Source organism: Microtus ochrogaster, chromosome 1, assembly GCF_000317375.1.
Source record: "Microtus ochrogaster isolate Prairie Vole_2 chromosome 1, MicOch1.0, whole genome shotgun sequence".
Classification (NCBI taxonomy): Eukaryota; Metazoa; Chordata; class Mammalia; order Rodentia; family Cricetidae; genus Microtus; species Microtus ochrogaster.
In genome coordinates, this window is record NC_022009.1 from 102,985,966 (window position 1) to 102,999,783 (window position 13,818).

The 13,818-nt window shown below is 44.4% G+C and overlaps 1 protein-coding gene across 1 annotated transcript in view; it reads left to right on the plus strand.

The window, feature by feature from the left end:
- Nucleotides 1-13,818, plus strand: part of Lhfpl6 (LHFPL tetraspan subfamily member 6) — a 185,057-nt gene that overhangs the window by 113,743 nt on the left and 57,496 nt on the right. The gene's annotated exons all lie outside the window — the stretch shown is intronic.

The window sequence follows — 13,818 nt, forward strand, 5'->3', positions numbered from 1 at the left end:
CCCCTCCATGTGTGTCCAGCTTCTCACAGAATGTGCCTGTCCCCTCCATGTGTGTCCAGCTTCTTGGCCAAGATGCCCCTCTCATTTCTTCTCTGAAAATCTAATCCTATCAGTTCTTTCCCTAGCAAAAATTTACTCTTATTTTTTTGCCTTGCAAAAAATATTCATTATACGTTTTTCAGTAAGTCATTTCTGTTACAGGCATTTTAAGTATCTCTAGCAATCTTGCTGGATTACTGTCTAAAAACAAACAAAATATTTCGCTTTTCTGGATTTAGTGTTATGAATTATAGCTTGAACAATTTAAAATTCTACTAAAAATAACTATAATCATGTCTTAGTGACCATCTCTCATGTTTATATATTTTTTTTTCTTTCTGAAGCAGGGTCTTTCCATGTTGTCCACACTGACCTCAAATTCAAAACACCCCCACTTAGTTTCCCAAGCAGCTGGGATTGCAGATGCTGCCATAGCCAGCCCCCTTTCACATAGCTTAAATCTTAGCTCCTACCAGACATAATCATAGTAATTTTAACCATTCTATTGTACTTTGTTTATAGATAATGAAAGCAGAGATACTCGGAAGAGCAATAATTTCCATGGTGTCTAATGCCTGGTCTCGCTTTTCATAATTATAGAAAACATCCAAAGAGCCAGATTCTTTAAATAGCATTGCTCCTTCTGTCTCGGAGTATGTGCTTCTGTTTTTCACAGTTCTCTATCCTTCCACTTTATGAGTACATGCATGAAACTCGGTGCAGCAATGCTCCCGCAAAAGGAGTGGGTGGAGCTTCTAGATGTATTTGCTTGAAACTAAAGACGATACTGGATGATATTCAGGATAGAGAGCCCACAGGTCAACCTGTTTAACTCAAGCTGTGCCCTAAATAAGAGTCCTGTGTAGCTTTGTAATTTGGAGAATGTTATTTCCATAAAGAGTCTGGTTTGTCAGAGGCAGAGATCTACAGCTAAGCACTGGCTGAACTCCTGGAGTCCAGTCATAGAGATGGAGGAGTGATAATATGAGCAAAGGGGTCAAGACCACGGTGGGGACACCCACAGAAACAGCTGACCTGAGTAAGTCGGAGCTCACTGACTCTGGACTGACAGCTGGGGAAGCTGCATAAGACCGAACTAGGCCCTCTGAATGTGGGTGACGGTTGTATAGCATAGACAATTTGTGGGGCCACTAGCAAGGCACCAGTACTTATCCCTAGTGCAGGAACTGGCTCTTTGGAGCCCATTCCCCACGGAGGAATACCTTGCTCAGCCTAGATACAGTGGGAGGGCCTGAATCCTGTCTCAAGTGATATGACAGACTTTGTTGACTCCCCAAGGGAGGCCTCACCCTCTCTGAGGAGTGAATGGGGGGTGGAGTGGGGAGAAAGTGGGGAGCCCTGGATATCGAGGGGGAGAGGGAACTGGAAACGGTATGTAAAATAAGATTGTTTTTAAAAAGAAAAACAAAAGGAGTCTGGCTTGTATATTAAATGCAACCCACAAAGTATTCCCTTCCTGAAATTCCGGAGCTGTGGGATCTGTGTCCTCCGCTTCTCTTGAGTAGTAGAGATGACTGTCACAAGTCTGATCATCTGGCATGCATCTTACGATAGTGAAGATGAGGGATTTAGAGTCAGGTGGTTTGAGTATTTTGATTTAAGAAATAAGGATGGATACAGGAAGTGCTGCAAGGAAGTACAGTTCGAGGAAGAAGGAATGAAAGAATGGCCTCTGTACTCCCCCCCCCACACACTTCCTGCCATGTGACACTATCCTTTGGACAGGTGAGTCAAACATGTACTCACCCCAGTAGGGAACCTAGGACAGACCAAAATAGGGATCCCACTGAGGTCCAACTTGGTGACCAAACCAGAGTCGTCTTATGGAACAGAAATGACTCTAGGCAGCTGAATCATCAAAGCCCACCCAGCAAGGGGGACAGCTCTTGAAATTTGCAATCCTGGCATGTGCTCTGCACAGCTTGCAGCTAAGTTGCAGAGTCTTTCAGGTAGCTCAGATGGTCTCTGCCCATTACAGGAAGGTTTTTGCACATTGCAGGAAGCTATCCTGGCTCGCACTTCTTCTAAGCAGCTGGGCTTGTCTGTGAGTTTCACTCTGCCCTCCTTTCTGCTTATATATGCTGGGGAGGGAAGGGGCTAGCGAGTCTTGTCAGTTTCGGGGACTTCCTGAAGGTTTTGAGTTGTTTACCTCCTGAACTTAAGGAGCTTTCCTGTAGGATGAAGTGTTTCACCTCCATTAGAACATCCTGTGTCTTCAACCAGTTCCGTTCAAGATGGACTGCTTTATCTCAGAGGATATTATTAAACAATATCCCCCTCTCCCTCGTTCCCTTTGTGTCTCTTATTTTCCATCCTGTTGAAAAGCATTAGTAGTTCACAGAGGGTGAGGAGAGCAATGCCCAGAGCACTAGTCTATGTGAAGGACAGAAACTCCCTCCTCTTGCTTCTTTGTTCTAACTTAAAGAACTCAGGCCTGGAATTACTCAACTGGGGTGAGAAGCGGGTGGATGATGCTGAGCCTGGTGTGGAGAATATGCTCGGTGTTGTTGAAGAGCTCTGAGGTCTGGGCCCCAGGTTACGGATGTGGGTTTGACCATGCCGTATCTAAGTGTGGTAGTTTACTGTGCTGTATTTAAGTGTGGTAGTTGACCATGCCTTATCTAAGTGCAGCAGGGCTGTCTTCCACTCAGGACACTCATTGCTCATGGGATATTGTCTGGCTCAGTGATTCCAGAAGCTTTATAAGTCTGGTAGAAAGCTAATTGTTTGTTTGAGGTTTTTTTAAAGCACAGATTCTTTTAAGTATTCCTAGGTACAATGAGTTATTTCCATGACTTCCCCACCACTATGTAACAGGTATAATCTGTATTACTGTGATTAAAAAAAATGTTATGTATGGCATTTTAATCATGGCTCTTCCCATACTCTGTAAACTAATCATTTTGAAACAGACAGAAAAGAATAAATAGAAAGAAAGGGGGAGAGAAAGGGATCATGTATGCGTGTGACTGGCATATAGAATAGAGAACACACGTCTCTGGTGCTCAAAGCGTGGAGCGGTCAAACCGGCGTATTAAGTGTGCACTGCGAACGGGCTGACTCAGACTTGTGGCTTAAAGGGTTCTGAGTCTGATTAGCTGCTCTGATAGTCTGTAGTTAATTAACAAGTAGTTAGAAGTCAGCACCAGAGAGCCCAAGGTCAAGAGTTAGCTTCCTCTGTGGACAGTCGTTGATGAAGACCTCATCCCAGTTCAGGTGACTTGTAATGTTACGTGATTAAAGGTAGAGAACAGAGTGGGGGTGGATTAAAGTCAAGCCATTACCAGAGCAAAATCGCTGTGCATAATTGGTCAGACTGGTATGTTTCTAAGGTTAGGGAAGTTTGCCATTGGATGGAAGCTACCTGGAAACTCTGGCTTTACCTCTTTATTAGAATTCTCTAAGTGAAATATTTCACTCTCTAAGTCTCAGTGTCAGTCTGCCAAATGGAGATGTTGTCAGCTCACGAGGACACTGTAATGGCTGAAGAGAATGCTGGCACGTGTCCAACCCAGGATGGAGGCGATGCTTGTGTTTACCTGACCAGTCCTGGGGCCGGGTCGCCATGCTCAGCATGCAGATATCCTCACCCCTCCGTGCTCTGTCAGAGCTGGCTGCTTAGCTCTCTCCTTTCTCTGTATCATGCAGCTGCCCCCTCCAGTCACACACTAGGAGAGGGCAATTTGGGGAGTCACATGGCATGAAGAGAAGACGAGACCCTCACAGATACGGGCACAGAAGATACATGAGCCTGTTAGATTGGAGGATAGTGCCCCAATGGCCCCCAAGGTATATAGGGGTGTCCATGTGTCTTCCACATTATGGGGGCCATCCAGTTAGTCCTTGTCCTGAACTCACTTTCACGCCAGTGTCCCTGAGTCACTCTGGCCCTGGTCTCCTCATTTGTAAGTTTGTTCCTCTCCTCAGAAAGGCATGGAAGTAATAGGCATCATAAAAAAAAAAAGGCCTGGCATACAAATTATAAATAAGATCAATAAAAATATGATGGATTGGTGCTTTTAAATCCTCCTTCTAAAATTATTAGCTAGTCTTGTGGGGAGAAAAATGCAAATGCGGCGCTAATTATGAAGATCCATCTGTTAGACTTAAGGTGCCGTGGGAGGGAGGGAGCGGAAATCTTCTCTTCAGTTCCTCGCTGTCTTTGAAGATGTGGCTCGGAGAGGCTATTTCCATCTCGAGCAAACTCTGATGACCTTTAAGGTGGCGCATCTACCTGAGAGATTCTGAGCTGCCATTTGCAGAAGGTTGGTCTCTCGCAACTTCTGGTTTGGGTTCGATTTATTCTGCAGCAAGGATGTGGGCCACACAAAAAAGCCTGCTTAATGGACGCTTGAATAATTACTTGAAAAGAGCCATTAAATAAATTATCAACAGCAAGCCCTCAGTCCTCACAAGTCCCTGAGTACTTATTCAGAATGTTTGGCATTTGAAATCCTCTGCTTAGCAGGGATTCCCAAAAATATTTGCTAACAGAAGTTTATTGGAAATCTGTTCACTAGTAGCAGGACTGTACTCTCCCAGTGATTCTGTTAGCATTGAGTCAGAGACTCATCCCTCATTCTTAAGTTTGCAATAGTGGTTATTTTCCAAGAGATCTTCATTAACGCCTATCTATTGGTCCTCTCTGCTGGCTGCTAAAGCTCATGTACCTGTTCCTCTCATTGTGGAGTTCTGACGACATACAGTCTACAAATAGAGATGTGCAAATCATCAACACAAGGGGACAGATGAAGATTCTAAAAACTGTTGGTAACTAAAAAGGAGAGAAACAGAGGGCCAGGTGTGCAGGTCACCTGGGGATGCAGGCGCCTGGGGATGCAGGCTTGGCTGTGAACTTGCCGGGACTGAGGGTGTAGGTGTGACCACAGGAGAGGCAGGGTGCAGTTTCCTTCCAGAACCGAGCCAGTCTTTACAGGAGAGTCCTTTGGCTCTTAACTGATACGCTAAGAGTCAAGGGAGGTGTTTGATGGACTTTTCCCAATTACGCTTCGCTGATGAAGTGATGATTTAAAGATGTCCTGTAGCAGCATGTGCAGGCATTTAGCTGCTGATTTTACCCCAGGTCTGTTGCACTCTGATAGTTTACACACCGGGCGGTCCGTGTCTGTGTGCTCCCAGAATACAAGTTATTCTAATCTCTCACTCTCCACATGGTGACATGGCACAGCCCTCGCTGGCTGTGCAGTAGGGATGCTGAAAATCCAGACTCACTCAAGAAATGGCAAGGATCAACTTAATTTGATGTGTAACCAGCTACAGATGTGATTTTTGCAAAGCGGAACATTGCCGTGCCCGCTAATAAATAATTGCTAAATGCTTGCGGAGAGCCAAAGCCTTTTATGTCAGATGATGCTCGGAAGCCTTGAACCGGAGGCAGGGCTGTGGAGCAGACATGGGCATGTTGAGACGCTTTGGCATGGAGAAAAGAGTGGCAGGAACCAACTGACAATGCAGTGGACAGTAAATAACAGTTTCTCTCCTCGCTCACTTCTGACTGACTCACTTCCAAAGTTCGTCTGTTGATTTCAGCAAGCTGGGCTCATTTTATAAAACTGTAATGAAATGCCAGGAATAACATTACGTCTGACTTCACAACTTTGCAGATCCTGTGAACATCAGACATCTCTCCTCAGTCTTTTTTTTTCCTATGAATTTTTGAGATATTCCTGGAAATATTTCTCAGGATATTTAACTACATAAGGTTTTGTATATCACTGGGTTTCCAAACAGTTTGTGTTCACGACTGTTTTGTATACTTAGAAATTATTGAAGACTTCGAAAAACTCAGGCATATGTATGTTATAGCCTGCTTACTTAAAAAAAAAAGCTGACAAAATAATATTTTCTTTATTACCTGTCATCTATCTACCTACCTATTATCTATCTATCTATCTATCTATCTATCTATCTATCTATCTATCTATCTATCTATCTTTATGTCTAGTTATCTATCTTCCATCAATCATCTATCAATTATCTATTATTTTTCTATTATGTATTTATCTATCACATCTCTGTCTAATCTCTCCTTTCTATACCATCACACAATGAAGGGCAGTACCACTCACATGACAGATAATGTCCCTTTTCTTGACATCTTACCTCATTCTAGATGAGGGAAATAAGACCTTACACATATCTGAAATTGCAGATTTTAATCATACTTTCAAATAATTCAACACTAATGATACCACTGGAAAATTCGACAGGTGGTTCTCCCTTAAAGTTTGATGAACGATGCACCCGTGGTCTGTTTCCTGCAGTTGTGGTAATATACAGGGCATGTACTGCGTATGGCACCAAGAACACTCGGCCCAACTCACCTTCAGGAGGAAGCTTTACCCGCCTGTGGTTTTATAATGCCATGTGTCAGTCACCTGGGAAAGTCTTGATTTACTGAATGGTATTGAGTTTCCCAGTATTGACACATGTCACTTCGTAACACAAAATTAGTTTTATCAACACCACTGATAACCTCTTCATAGCAGTCTTCAGGATAGATTAGTGGCCAGACACACTGTATAGAAAATCTCAGTTTCTGCTTGATAGTTCTGATTTTATTCTTGGCAACAAACAGCTGTCAGCCCTGTGCCCACTTTCCTCACTGTAGAGGAAGCGTTTGCCGAATGCTCAGGTCTGAACAATAACACGTTATGTGCGCTCCTCAAAGGAAAAAGATGTTCTGTGGGCGGAAACTGGACGGGAAGAAAGCAACGAGATAGGCAAAGCCCATGGCACAGCTGCCTCATCCTAAGAGGAAAGATGCAAAGTTCCCATTCTATTGGAGCGTTTTAAACAGACATATTTCGCCAGGTGGTGGTGGCACTTGCCTTTAATCCCAACACTTGGCAGGCAGAAACAGGTGGATCTCTGTGAGTTCAAGGCTAGCCCTGTCTACAAGAGCTAGTTCCAGGACAGGCTCCAAAGCCACAGAGAAACCCTGACTCAAAGAAACAAAACAAAACAAAAAACCCAGAGATATTTCAGGGTTGACACTGATAGATATAGTTTTGTGTGTTTCATGAGGGTTTTCTTAAGTCATTGCATTTTCTATGTGCACGCGTGGAGGAGGAGGAGGAGGAGGAGGAGGAGGGAGACTCCTGACGAGAGAGGAGCTTGGCACTGCCCAGGATGTCAGGGTAGTGAAAAATAGGATGAACCCTCTATGGTAATTATGAAAGTAAGTTTCTCCCCGGACCTCACTTTGAAGACCACTGTATTTAACTGGAAGTTTACATTTAATTCCTTCTTTCTCCAGTTTTTTTTTTGGTAGGGGAGGGGTTGTGAGGAGTACTTTTGTGAGTCTTAGAAGATCTTCTTGAAGTCTGTTCTCAAAGTGGTAAAGCCCCTTTGGAAAACAGTTTTGGACTAACCTCAGAAGTTAAATACCATGCAATCCAGAAGTCAAGCACCATGCAATTAAGTACAATTCCATGCTAGAAATTCTAGGTGTAGTCCCATAATAAAGAAAATATCTGCCCATGTGTGGATTTATATACAAACATTTATTGCGACTTTGTTTATGATAGCTAAAACCTGAAGCGTGTTAGCGGCAGACGAATGCATGAGCCAGTTCTGGCATAGCCATATCTTGGGCTTTTACCATGTTATGGCTGAATGAACTCTTGACATATGCAAGCTGGGGGACTCCCAAGGTAACTTGCTCTGTGATGGAGGGCCAGGATTATGTACTGCATTGCTTCATGGGCACTCTCTCCTCTCTTGACTCCAGGATACAAACTAGTGCGTAATGACTGGAAACATACCAGTGTTTGTTCATGGAGGAGGGAGAGGTGAGGGCGAGGAGGGAGGTGGGAGGTGGAGAGGCATGGGTCTGGGGTAGAGGTGAGTTGGGCTAGGAGTGGGAGGGGGATAGGCAGAAAGAAAGGTGCAGACACAGAGTAAGGGATTCTGCCAGGGGAAGGAGATGGATTACAGGTAGACACAAAGAACTTTGGAGAAGCGGCAGGACATGCTCACTGTCTTGAATGCATCCTTGATTGCTTTCACGAGTGTTTATCTGCCTAAAGTTACAAGATTATACGCTGTAAACCTGTGTGTTTTGCTGTGTGCCGCTCATCCTTAGTAAATCTGTTCTACAGCGACTTAGGAGCGCAAAGGGTAAAGCCAGGGTTCCATTATTCAAATCAGCTGAGAGATTCTCTTCTGTTACTTCTGAGTTCTCAGAAGTGTTCTGGGAATTTATTTATAATGCCCTCTAAGACATGATAGTCACACGGGTTCCCGATCTCTGAAATTATACCCAGCTATTTTCATTAGCCTGAAAAATGGGAGCAACACATGTCAGCTTCGTAAAAATCTCCATGATATTAAATTGGATGTTACCTTGCGACTATTTATGTGAGTACAGAGTGGCACATAATCAGGTGGTAAGTTTTCTTTAGCTCGCTTGGCAGTGTGCCCCGCTCGCCGGCCTTGTACTCCACATTCATGTGAAGTGATGGGATTTCATCACCAGCGCTAGGAGTCTCCATGTGATGCCCACGTCGCTTGCTGATAAAACTGTGATTTATTTCCCACCCTCGGTGTTTATCATTTGTGCAAGGTTCCTTTATTTTATGCCTTCTTATCATTTTGTTCTTCCTGGCCTCAGTGGCAGACGCCTGTATTGCAGCACTCGGGATGCTAAGGCAGGAGGATTGCCACCGGTCTGAGTTAAATGGGCCTACATAGTCGCAAAGGAGTCAGAGCTAGGAGCCAGGCTCTGTCTTAGTCAGCAGGGTGTTTGTTGTGTAAGCGTGAGGACCTGCGTTTGGATCCCTGCGCCCACGTAGGTGCCCTGTGTGATGGTAGCTGTCTGCAACCTCTGTTCTGGGGAAAGGAGCAGAGACAGGCAGGTCTCTGAAGCTCATTGGCCAGCCAGTTGGTAAAAGATCCTGTCTGAGAAAACAGAGGCAGAGAGAGGTCAAGGAAAAACACTGGGTTTGACCCCCAGCCTCTACACACACACACACACACACACACACACACACACACACACACGTATGTGTGCACCTGCATGCAGACTAATAAGTACATACAGCACGCATTCGTGCACATGTGCGAGCACACACACACACACACAATGTGTGTACTGTATACACCATTATAAAAACACAACAAAACAGAAGAAAAACATTCTTCTCTCTCATCATTAGTGATGTTGACTCTAATTTTTCAAATATTCATTGAAACGTTCATGAAAAGGTTTTCACTTTATTGTGTCTTTTCTCCTAATTGTGGTTCTGTTTTCATCTTAATGCATGTGCTACTGCAGGGGGAACTAGAGTCTGCGTAAGTGTTTAATATACAATCTCTTAATAAAGTGACAGCAAAAACTCTAAACCAGGCATTCGTGTTCAGCCGAGACTTAGCTTTACTGCAGTATTCTAGCGGGAAGTCTGCCAGGCTCCTCTCTGTGTTTCCTGCATCTGGTTGCTTTTCCATGTGTGTATTTTGCCAGGTTCCAGACATTCAAATGTGTTTTGTGAGAGGGTTGAAATGTACAGTCAGCCTTCAGTCTATGTCAGTCTGAGACCATTTCCGCCTTTCCCTATTCTTCGGACATGCCTCCTTGTTGGGCGGCACTGGTTGGGGGACACGCCAGCAGCTGGAGGCTTCCATTAATGACCTTGTTGTTTACAGTGGGGTGGACGTGGGTTCTGTTTACAGGAAAGCATGCCTTGTGACTCTTCTTCATTTGGAAATGATGGTGTTTAGAATGAAACATCTGATTTTATACTTCTTCAAACAAAAAAAGAATACAACAACACACTGTCAGTGACATCTAAATGATTCTGAAAATGGTTTTGAAATGATTTCATTATGTAGGCATGGTTAGAATGTTAGACACTGCTGGTTCGCCGCAGGCTGTGTGCCGTTAGGGTACCGTGAGCCCGTGGTATTGAGGTATGGGATTCAGTATTTAGTAATCTTCTCCCCAAGTTAAATTATCATTTGTAATTTTGTAAAGTATTTGCAAGGAAGCGTTGTTTATAACAGGAATTTAAACAAAGTGAGTATCATGATATAAGAATACCGTTGTACCTTGAAGTGTGTTTTTCAGCCTAAGGTTTCCCAAACTGAGCAATTTAGGCAGCTAAGCTTTTAATTTTAGTTTTTTGATCTCTGTGATTGACAGCCTGTCCTTTGGGGATGAATAGAATATTGGGCAAACATACTTATGAGTCCATACTTTTTCTGTTTGCCCGTCTGTCAGTCTGACCTGATAGACAGTTATTAAGATAGTGTGACCACCAGGAATAAAAATGCGCTCCCTTGGCAAGCAGAAATGCCGAAGCCCAGAGCCTTTTCAATTGCATCACAGAACTCTTTCCTAGTTGGGAGGAAAATAGAAACGTCACATGATATTACTGCTTGTGAGATCCCGCTGTAGGAAGAAAGAGACATCTCCCCAGGGCAAAGAATTTTCTGGCTGAAAACAAATGGAAAGAACGAGGGGCAAACAGAGGCGGGAGAATCTGCAACCGTCTGTGTCTTGCTTGTGGTTTGCAAGGCCTTCCCCAGAAGATCCTCTTTCTCGCCCTGCTGCTCATCTACCCCAAGGGTCTCTCACATGCAATGAAATGTAATCTGTTCAAGCTCCTGCAACATTCTTTTGAGAGCTTCCTGAGAATAAGCCCTTTCCCTACTTAAAGTCTTGAGGTATTGATTTTGTGCCTGAGTGTCTCAGGGATCCGCAACCTTGGTACCCTCAAGGCCCATCCTGAGGAACTCAGGAAACACTCAGCTGTGATAACTTGTGATTTTGCTTTTGCCGCTGCTGTGGTGGTTTCTGGCAGATGAGGAGGAATTTCTTTTAACAGTCCTTTGGCTTAAAATTTTTATTGAGATATAACATTTATGTGTGGATTGGATATGGTAGGATAATTGAGTATACATACACAATTTACATTGGTCAAATTACTGCCATGTCCTCCAACAGTAACCATTCCTGTGGTGCTGGGAATTAGCATATCCTGGTAGGGATGGCGAAATGGGTCCTAGGCTCTTACAGCCAGTACTTAACCCTATCTGATACAGGAAGCCAGAAGGAATTCCTCATATCGGGCTATTTTTAGTAACCCCTCATCTAACTCCATCTTCTTCGTTCCCTGGGCTGGTATCTAGTGGCCACAATTCTGCCCATGGTTATTTCAAATGCCCACTTAATGCTCTCCTCATAATCCTGGCAATATGGACGGCTACTTGGAAAAGGAAGACATAAAGCGTCACCGCTTTCTTAAGCAAACCTGCTTAAGGAGTTCAAATTGAAGTATAGGTTCCTTGGATGTTCGAAGTTATAGTTGGTATCTTGAGGAACCCATGGTAAATAGAATCCTAAAATCTCTGGAAAATAAGCTTGATTTCTATGGCTGCTGTGTGCTCCAGTGGAAAACACACTGTAGTGTTGGCCCCCAGATAACCAGAGTTCAAGGACATCTGCTGTAAGTGGGGCTCCATCCTCTCCACAGGCCTGTGTGTAGCTGCCTTGCTCACAGGGTTGGCGTTTCTGAGAGAGCGTGGGACCTAATGAGAAGTCTTCCTATAATTAGGGCTCCCCCTAACAGGAGACTGTGAGTCCCCGGTCTTTCTTGCTCCAGGCTATGAGACGAGCAGTTTCGTTCCCTCCCCTGTTCCCTCCATCATAGGCCTCGCCTCCAGCGAGAAGCAGAGACCTTGGGTCCCATCTTAACAACCTTTCCCTCATAGGCCAATTATCTCACATCCTGGGTCCAGTGAGGGAGGCTGCCTAACAAGGCCTGGATGAGACATGACAGTCAGGGGACCAGGAAGGACATGGGGCTGGTGAGTCAGATCTTCTGGATCTCTGGGCTCCCAAGCTGTCTTCTCCAAAGTCTTCTTGTGCCATTAGTCACATTACTGAAAAGTATCTCGCTCAGTGTTTTTACTTGAACTTTTAAAGTATTTCTAGAAAAAATGTTAAGTGCCAACCTGAATTTCCTAGGATTTACCTTAGGAAAAGACCTTTTCAGGGAAAAAAATAGGAAAATATTTTATGAACCGTATGTTTTTGTTGGGGATGAGCATGTGCAGAAATTACAATGATTAAAAATGTAATTAAAGAATGATTTAGAAGGAAGTAGGAACAGTTTCTATAATTAGAAGCATAGCAGGTTATAGTAGAAGTTGAAGTATTTCAGTAATTTTAGAAGACTAACACAGTTCTTCCTGGCCACAGAATGCATAGCCACTCATGGAGTATAAAGCCTTTTGTTATTTATTTTGAGTTACCGGTGGTGGTGAGCAACCATGTGGGCGCTGGGAACCAAACCTGGGTCCTCCGCAGGAGCCTCCAGTGCTCTTAGCTGCTGAGCCATCTTTCCAGCCATTAACACAAAAATGACAAAGCCAAGACAGTATGGAGTTTGCTGTCTCCAAATCGAGCCTTTCCTTTTGTAACTGTAGAGGGCAGAGCGCGGCTTGGAGCTGTGAGGCTTCCGCCCTAATGAGGAGCCTCGCAGGAGTCTCTCAGCTGAGGCGTGATGAAGGCCCTAGCGGCACACGGTCTGACTGACAAGGCTTCTGCCTTGGCTTTAATTGCGTCTACAGCTGCTGAGTGGGTTGTACGTAGATTCCTCATAAAACGTAAAATGAATGTAGTTCTTCTAAAACACGAGGGTGGTTCTCAATGGAAAAATGACCCACTATGTTGCAGGTACTAGTTCCCTGGCCCCTAAGAAAATAAATAAAAAGTTCTGTTCTCTTTTCCTTAAAATATTCTTGTATATATCAGAGCATATTGCCAGTCAACCAATTATTTACCTCCGCATCTACTGTGCTCTCTGTAGACTTCCGTGTGTAAATGAACTTTTAAGTACTTGAAGAGTTAAATATAATTTTAGCATCTTTTTCAGATCCCTTAAAAAGATCTAGGTGTGATTGGCTATAGTAAAAAAGGACTTGTTTCTTCCATCCTCTTGCTCATTCTGCCGTCCACCCATTCGCTCATTTATTCTTCCGGGACAGGGTAGGAGCGAGACGGGGTGTGGTGAGGGGCTGAGGGACTGGGTCCATAGTGTTTGAGTCCGAGACCGTCTCGTAAGATGCCTTGAAATGTCCTTCCTCTGGTCCGTTCTCTTGGTACAGCTCTGCTCACAGAGAGGCTGTGGCATTGCAGACGACTGTCTTTCTCATCAGAATGACCCAGATCTTGATTGATGGCGACTTGGGGACCCCTAGCCCCGTGCCTCTTTGCTCTTCTCTTCATTTCTTGGGCGTGTCTGTGGTGTGACTCACAGGCAGACGTAGGGCCTGTGTTGGAGGGCCTCCTTGTTGCCACCTCACTGAATTGGAATGCAGACTACAAAGTCAGTCCTGCCAGGGGCCCGGACTAGCTCTGTGAGGGTTCCTTAATGCGCTGAATATCACAAAGATTGAATTCTATACTGAAAGGTTAAAAAGAAAGGAGGGGGAAGGGCAGGGATGGAGGACTACAGATGAGGTCTGGGTGAATGGTTTGTTCAGCCAATGAATTTTTTCAGAATGAGGGAGAATCTTGCAGAAGGCGGACAGTGATCAGATGTGCCTTCTTTCCCTTCTTTTTGCCCTTTTGAGAGGGTGGAGAGTTAGGGGCTGTTGGAAAATGCAACACCCTAGAGGAAAATGCAAAAATGCATCTTCAAAAAGAAAAACTCCCTGGCCGGGCGGTGGTGGCGCACGCCTTTAATCCCAGAACTCGGGAGGCAGAGGCAGGTGGATCTCTGTGAGTTCGAG